Source organism: Mustela erminea, chromosome 5, assembly GCF_009829155.1.
Source record: "Mustela erminea isolate mMusErm1 chromosome 5, mMusErm1.Pri, whole genome shotgun sequence".
Lineage (NCBI taxonomy): Eukaryota > Metazoa > Chordata > Mammalia > Carnivora > Mustelidae > Mustela > Mustela erminea.
In genome coordinates, this window is record NC_045618.1 from 137,799,850 (window position 1) to 137,805,864 (window position 6,015).

Sequence of the window (6,015 nt, forward strand, 5' to 3'; positions counted from 1 at the left end):
ACAATCTATTTTGTAAAGCAAGGAACATCTGTATTATCTATCAATTTTTTTTTTATGGATTTGGGAATATTCTGTTTCTCCATTTAGTAGTGAACTAGAGACTCAAACAAAAACTGTATCATTTCCTGTACTGAAAAATGCTTTCTCCCACTCTGGCATTTAGAGACCATTTCCCGGCAATATTAAGCATGTGATTACTTAACGAGACATTTAAAGCGGTTTTGAGAAGTATAAAAACATCATTGTCTGGGCTTCCTGCTCCTGATGTTATAGGAGCGGGAGATGAAGAGTCAAAGGCGGGTTAGGGTCCTCTTGGATATCAGCGCTGGGAGCAGAGTGGGAAGCGAAAGCCAACTCAGGTGGGGCAGCAGGAAGGAAGGCAGGCGAAGAGGCGTCCAGGTGACAGGAGAGATGGACAGTGGTGGCACTTTTCCAAAGTAGTGTCCATCCTAGCTGGGCAACCAGAAGACAGGTCAAGACCTTCTGGTCAAGTCCCAGAGAGGCTGGAAGGAGGAAACATTTCATGGAAAAGTGAGCCTTGGGGCGCTGTCTTCACAGATGGAGAGGATTTCTCCTGAGGTAACGTTGAGGGGAGTATGTTTGGGCAGAGGGAACGGTGTGAAGAGTTTGGGGAACTGCAGCAGATAGAGCAATGCTGGTGGGATATTTCCTTGTGCTTTTCTTGCATGGGTCAAGACCCCTCGTGGCCACCACCAGGACCCATGCTACCCGGCCACACTGGGCATTTACTGCCCCTTCCCGTTGGCCACAGCGGCCATAACTGTTGTATCATTGCCCTAGGGCAGTCATAGCAAAGTGCCACAGAACAGCAGGCTAAAACAACGCATATTTCTTGTCCGGTAGTTCTAGAAACCAGAAGTCTGAACTCAAGCTGTTGGCAGGGCCACAGACCCTCTGAAACTTGTAGAAGAATCTAGAAGAATCCTTCCATCCTGCCCCTTCCTGGCTTTTGGTGTCACTGGTGATGTTTGGCATTCCTTGGCTTCCAAATGTTCCATTCCAAGCCTCCCTCTTCCCAGGGTCTCTCCGCTGTGCATCTCTCTGTGTCCAACTTTCCCCTTTTTTACAAGGACACAGTCACGCTGAATGATGGCCCACCCTAATGATCTCACGATAACCTCATTTCCTCTGTAAAGCCCCTATCTCCATTAGAATAGCCAAGTCACAGAAACAACCTAAGTGTCCATCAGTGGATGAACAGATAGATGTTCAGTGGATAGGATTCAGTGGATGAACAGAAGATGTGGTCTCTAGGCACACACGATGGAATATTATACAGCCATGAAAAGAAGGAAATCCTGCCATTTCCAACAACATAGATGGAACCTAAAGGCATTGTTCTAAGTAAAATACGTCAGAGTAAAATTAGACAAATATTGTATGATCACACTTATATGTGGAATCCAAAAACAAACACCCACCACAAAACAAAAACCAAACCAAACCAAACCAAAACAAAACACCAGACTTATAGATAAAGAGAACAGATTTGTGGTTACCAGAGGCAGGGATGGAAGGTGGGAGAATTGGGTGAAAGTGATCAAAAAGTAGAAACCTCCAGTTTGTAAGATAAAGAAGTTCTGGGGACGGGGCGGGCAGCATGCTGACTGTGGGTAATGCTACTGTATCGCATATTTGCAAGTTGTGAAGAGAGTAGGCATTTGAAGTTCTCATCACAAGAAAAAATGCAAAACTCTATGTGGTGATGGATGGTCACTAACCTTACTATAGGGGTCATTTCACATTACACACATAAAGCATCATGTTGTACATCTAAAATGAATACAATGTTCTATGTCAATTATATCTTGATAACCGCCCCCCCCACCTCCCAATAAGGTCACATTCTGAGGTGCTGGGGGTCAGGAGTCTGATAGAACTTTATGGGGGGGCACAGCTCCCCCACAACAGCTGTAAAGGTTGAAAGACGGCCTCCTTCTTACTCTTAACTTCCTGTTTCCTATGTTCTTTTCTTTCCTGTTTCTAAATGCTTAGAATATCCCACTTTTCCCCCAAGTCCTGAGTCTTTTGCATTATCCCTCCTCCCCCTTTCCTGCCTGCCTGATCCCTCCTGGCCACCCCGGAGAGTTTGAACAATCCACTCTGGGTTTCACCTGGAGTTACTGCCCAGCTGGCCCTCAGCCCACCTCTCCACCCCCTTGTCCCTACAGCCCAGTGGTCAGAACACACCTGTCCATGCTTTTCCCTGCTGTCCTCAGGGCAGCCCCCTGGCCATCTGCTCTAGGTATAGTCCTCTTACACGGAGCGTTGCTGCTCCCACCTCTGGGACCTCCAAATCCTCAATTTCCCCCACTGTCAATAATAGCATCTTAGAGGTAACCTCAGAGCGTCCCTATGACCTCTTGCCTTCTTCCTTTCTGAGATAATCTGGGCAAAGTCTGGTCTTAACTTGTCCGGTCGTCCTTCAGCAGGATCTCGGCTCACCCTTCATCTGTCTCCTGGAACATTCTTGAGTGTCTGCAGCCAAAGCTGTATTTCTTCACTGTTTCCCTTTTCCTCCTCCTCTCTTATCTTGGCTTCCTCCCTGCCCTCTTCCTTTGTTCCTCTGTTATTTATATGAAGTCGCTTCTCTGCTCTCATCCCCTGGAGATCCCCTGCGGAGGCTCAGAAGGGCAATGCTCGCTCTGGAACTGGGCTAGTTCCACCCAGTCTTTGGTGTGGAGAAGACAGTGCCTGGGCTGTGGCCCCCAGAGCCCCCTCCCCCAGGGTGAATCCCGCATGGTCAGTTGGGCAGAACCAAATTTAGGAATGGAGAGCCTGACTGTGGCATCAGTCAGGACAGGATTTGGAACCTCACTGCCATTTCTGTTTGCCAATTCTGGGCAAATTCCTTAACCTACTTGTGCGGACTTCGAATTTGTGCAAAGGTGGGCAGAGTAGAATCTAACTGGTCGAGGTGAGAGATCAATCAGGTTCCAGCTGGGAAACAGGTGGCAATTTTGAAATAAGATAATTCTAGGATTATTCTAGGGGAATTTACATACAAAGGACCTATTCACAAAGTGGTGGTTTGCAGCCTGCTGGAACCACCCCAGGCCCTGAGCCACAGGGACAGTGGAGTGGGGGCATGGAAGGGGCACTTACTGGAATCCAGAAGGAGAGAGACCTGTAGAGTCAGACCCCTTGAGAGGGGAGTGACTGGGGTCTAGGGCCACACTCAGCTCTGCAGGGCTGGGGCTGGGGAGCAGAGAGGCCCTGGTCTCTCCCTCCTCCCACCCTCCCGCCAATTGCCTCCGGTGGACTGGACCTCACGGGGGCGGGGGGGGGGCGCTGGGGAACCTCACAGGGCGGGGGGCTGCCCACATGGTCCATGGAGCTCAGCCTCCCAGCAGATGGTGCTGCAAGGAAAAGAGGGCATTTGCAGGAGGGTTTGGGCGAATCAGCAGAATTTTGTAAATCAAATGAGATCAGGTCTGGAAGACCCAACACCTGCTACACGGTGAGAGTTCCATGAATGTGTTGGCAACTTTTCCTCTCCCCTCTCACTGCTATTATTATTCAGAGAAAGTAAAGCCCAGTCTTTCCTGACTTTTCTCTCACCAAGCCTAAATCTCCAGGAGGAGAAACTACCAGAACCAGCTTCTTCTCTGAACTGTTGAGTATCTACGCGCTCCCGTCCTCTTCAGGGAACCTGCCGATGGCTCCAGCCCAACCTAAACTGATTGGACCAGGGGTGCCCTCATGGGCAAAGCTGATTGGACCAGGGGTGAGCACCGCACTCTGATAGGCAAAGCTGATTGGACCAGGAGCAGGAGACTTATCCTCCCGGGCAAAGCTAATTGGGCCGAAGGAGGGAGCCGCCCCTTCATGGCCAGAGTACCTACCGGTCAGTGTTCCCATGCCTGCCCCAGCTGATAGGGCCAGGGACGGGCACCTAGGAGGCCGCTGGCTAGTGACAGGCCAACCTCATCTGCTCTCTCACAGGGTTTGCAGGTGAGCTATTTAAAGGGGTCCTTGGTGAGTAGGTCCGGGAGCAGGAGGAGCAGAGCAGGGGGTGGGGGGGAGCTGAGGGACCCCGAAGTGGGTAGAGTAGGGAAGGGCCAGCAGTTGTCCAACCCTGAAAGGCTGGAGATGCGCCACTCCCAGGGACCCAGAGACACTGCCTTACCGAATACCGCCCTGCTGGGCAGCGCTGGGCTTTTCCTGCCCCCTCGCGTCCCGCCTCCTTCCAGTAATCCCCCTCCTGACCGAGCTTGTCCCTGTCTGCTGCGACAAGAATTTCCAAACTCTTCTCAGACACGTTGTCAAAGTCGGCCTGCGTGGCAGGCCAGCGGCGGCCACAGCCCATTTGCAGCTCTGGAGAAGGACGCTGAAAGTTGACGACGAGCGCCCCCCTCTCTGGCTCGTCCAAGCAGGAGGGCAGAGGTGAGGCGCTCTAACTGTTCAAGGACCTCTCTTGATTATGCAGTTCCTTCGTTTGTTATTTCTGTAATCAAAGGGACCCACTGGTATGTTCAAGGAATATATTCAAAATAAATACTGGACAGATATTTAAGCTAGACTGAGCGGCGGGGGGAGTCATAGAGCACAGCGACCAGCTTGCCTCCTTTCCTGCCCCACTACACTGCCTCGCCCTCACCAGACAATTTTGCATACCTTTTTATAATTAATTGCTATTGTTTTCATCTCCAGAGCCAAAATACTTTACTCTCTGACACATCTGTTGGGCATTTGATGTATGTTTTCTTCTTTGTCTTTCTGATGGCGAGTCAGTAACGTAGGGTCCGGCCTGCTCGCCTGCTCGCTCTCTCTCTCTTATTTTTTTTTTTTTCTTTTTCCAAATGAGAATGCCAAGGCCCCACAGGACCAGTAGGTACCTTGTCCAAGTCCTCAGGTCGTTAGAGGCACAGAAGAGACCAGAACTAGGGTCCAGAACTCCGGATCTGCTGCTTTCGTCAGTACACAACACCATCCTCTTTACCTGCAGGCAAAATGTCCTCATGGAACTGGAGCACTCAGAGCCTGCTCAGGTGTCCAGAACTGTTGCAAGGTCACCACCTCCTGGCAGCCCTCCCGGATGGCCCCAGCAATAGGTGACCTCCAGATCCCGGTTTGTGTTTCTGCCACACTTACCATGATGTAGCTTCCTTTCAGCAGAGCCACGTGTCTTTGTGCATTTGACCTCCTCTTGTTCCGCTGGCTACAAGCCCTCCTGAGGTCAAGATCCTGGGTCCATCACCTTCATGTTTCGTGTAGTGCCTGACTCAGAGCTGATGTGCATTTACTGGATGAATGAGTGCGTGAGTGATTGAAAGAAGGAAAAGAACATACTCTGTTGGAAAGTGGGCCGGCCCTTTGTAACTGGTAGCCAGTGATGGTCTGAGAGGTGAGAGAGGGTAGAGGTGAAGAGCCAGAGGGGCAGGGACCCGGCTCCTAACCCCCACTCCGCCACTCACAAGCAGTGCGACTTGAGGCAATTTTCTTAATCCCCTGTGCCTCGGTTTACCTGTCTGCAAATGAGGATAATGTGAGCCTCTTGCTCCATTGCATTGTTGTAAGAATTAAATGAAATTTAGTAATAAATTTAAATAATTATAATTTAATAATAAATTAAAGAAAGCATGAACGCAATTCTTGGCACAAAGTAAGTGCTCAATAAACCCTTGCTATTAAGAAGACGTGATTTAGCAAATTGGAAATCATGCCCACCAGCTTTATGTTTCTTCTCTGTGAAACAAGGCCCCGTCTTCTAGGTTTTCTCTTTGTCATGTGAAACTTGGGCATTGATTAATTTTAATCCCTCTTCTCTCGATCCTTCTTAAAGTGCTGCCCACCTTCTGGATCTAATTCTAAATCTTTATTTTACCTGCAACAAAATAAGTGGGACAAGCACGTTGGGTCTCAGCTTTACTCCTGGGGCCTCTGGGTCATGGTCATGGTCAAGGCTAGGGTGAGCAAGGTGCTCACCTTAGGCATAAAATTTAAGAGGGATCTGAAAAACTCAATAACCAAGAGAAATAGTTTTTATTGTGT

General features: G+C 49.6%; 1 long non-coding RNA gene across 1 annotated transcript; it reads left to right on the forward strand.

Moving 5' to 3' along the window:
• The first annotated feature begins 4,023 nt into the window (after nucleotides 1–4,023).
• LOC116590043 lies at nucleotides 4,024–5,303 on the forward strand. Its single transcript, XR_004285507.1, has 3 exons — nucleotides 4,024–4,066; nucleotides 4,279–4,407; nucleotides 4,970–5,303. It is a non-coding gene; the product is annotated as an uncharacterized LOC116590043 (long non-coding RNA).
• The last annotated feature ends 712 nt before the right edge of the window (nucleotides 5,304–6,015 follow it).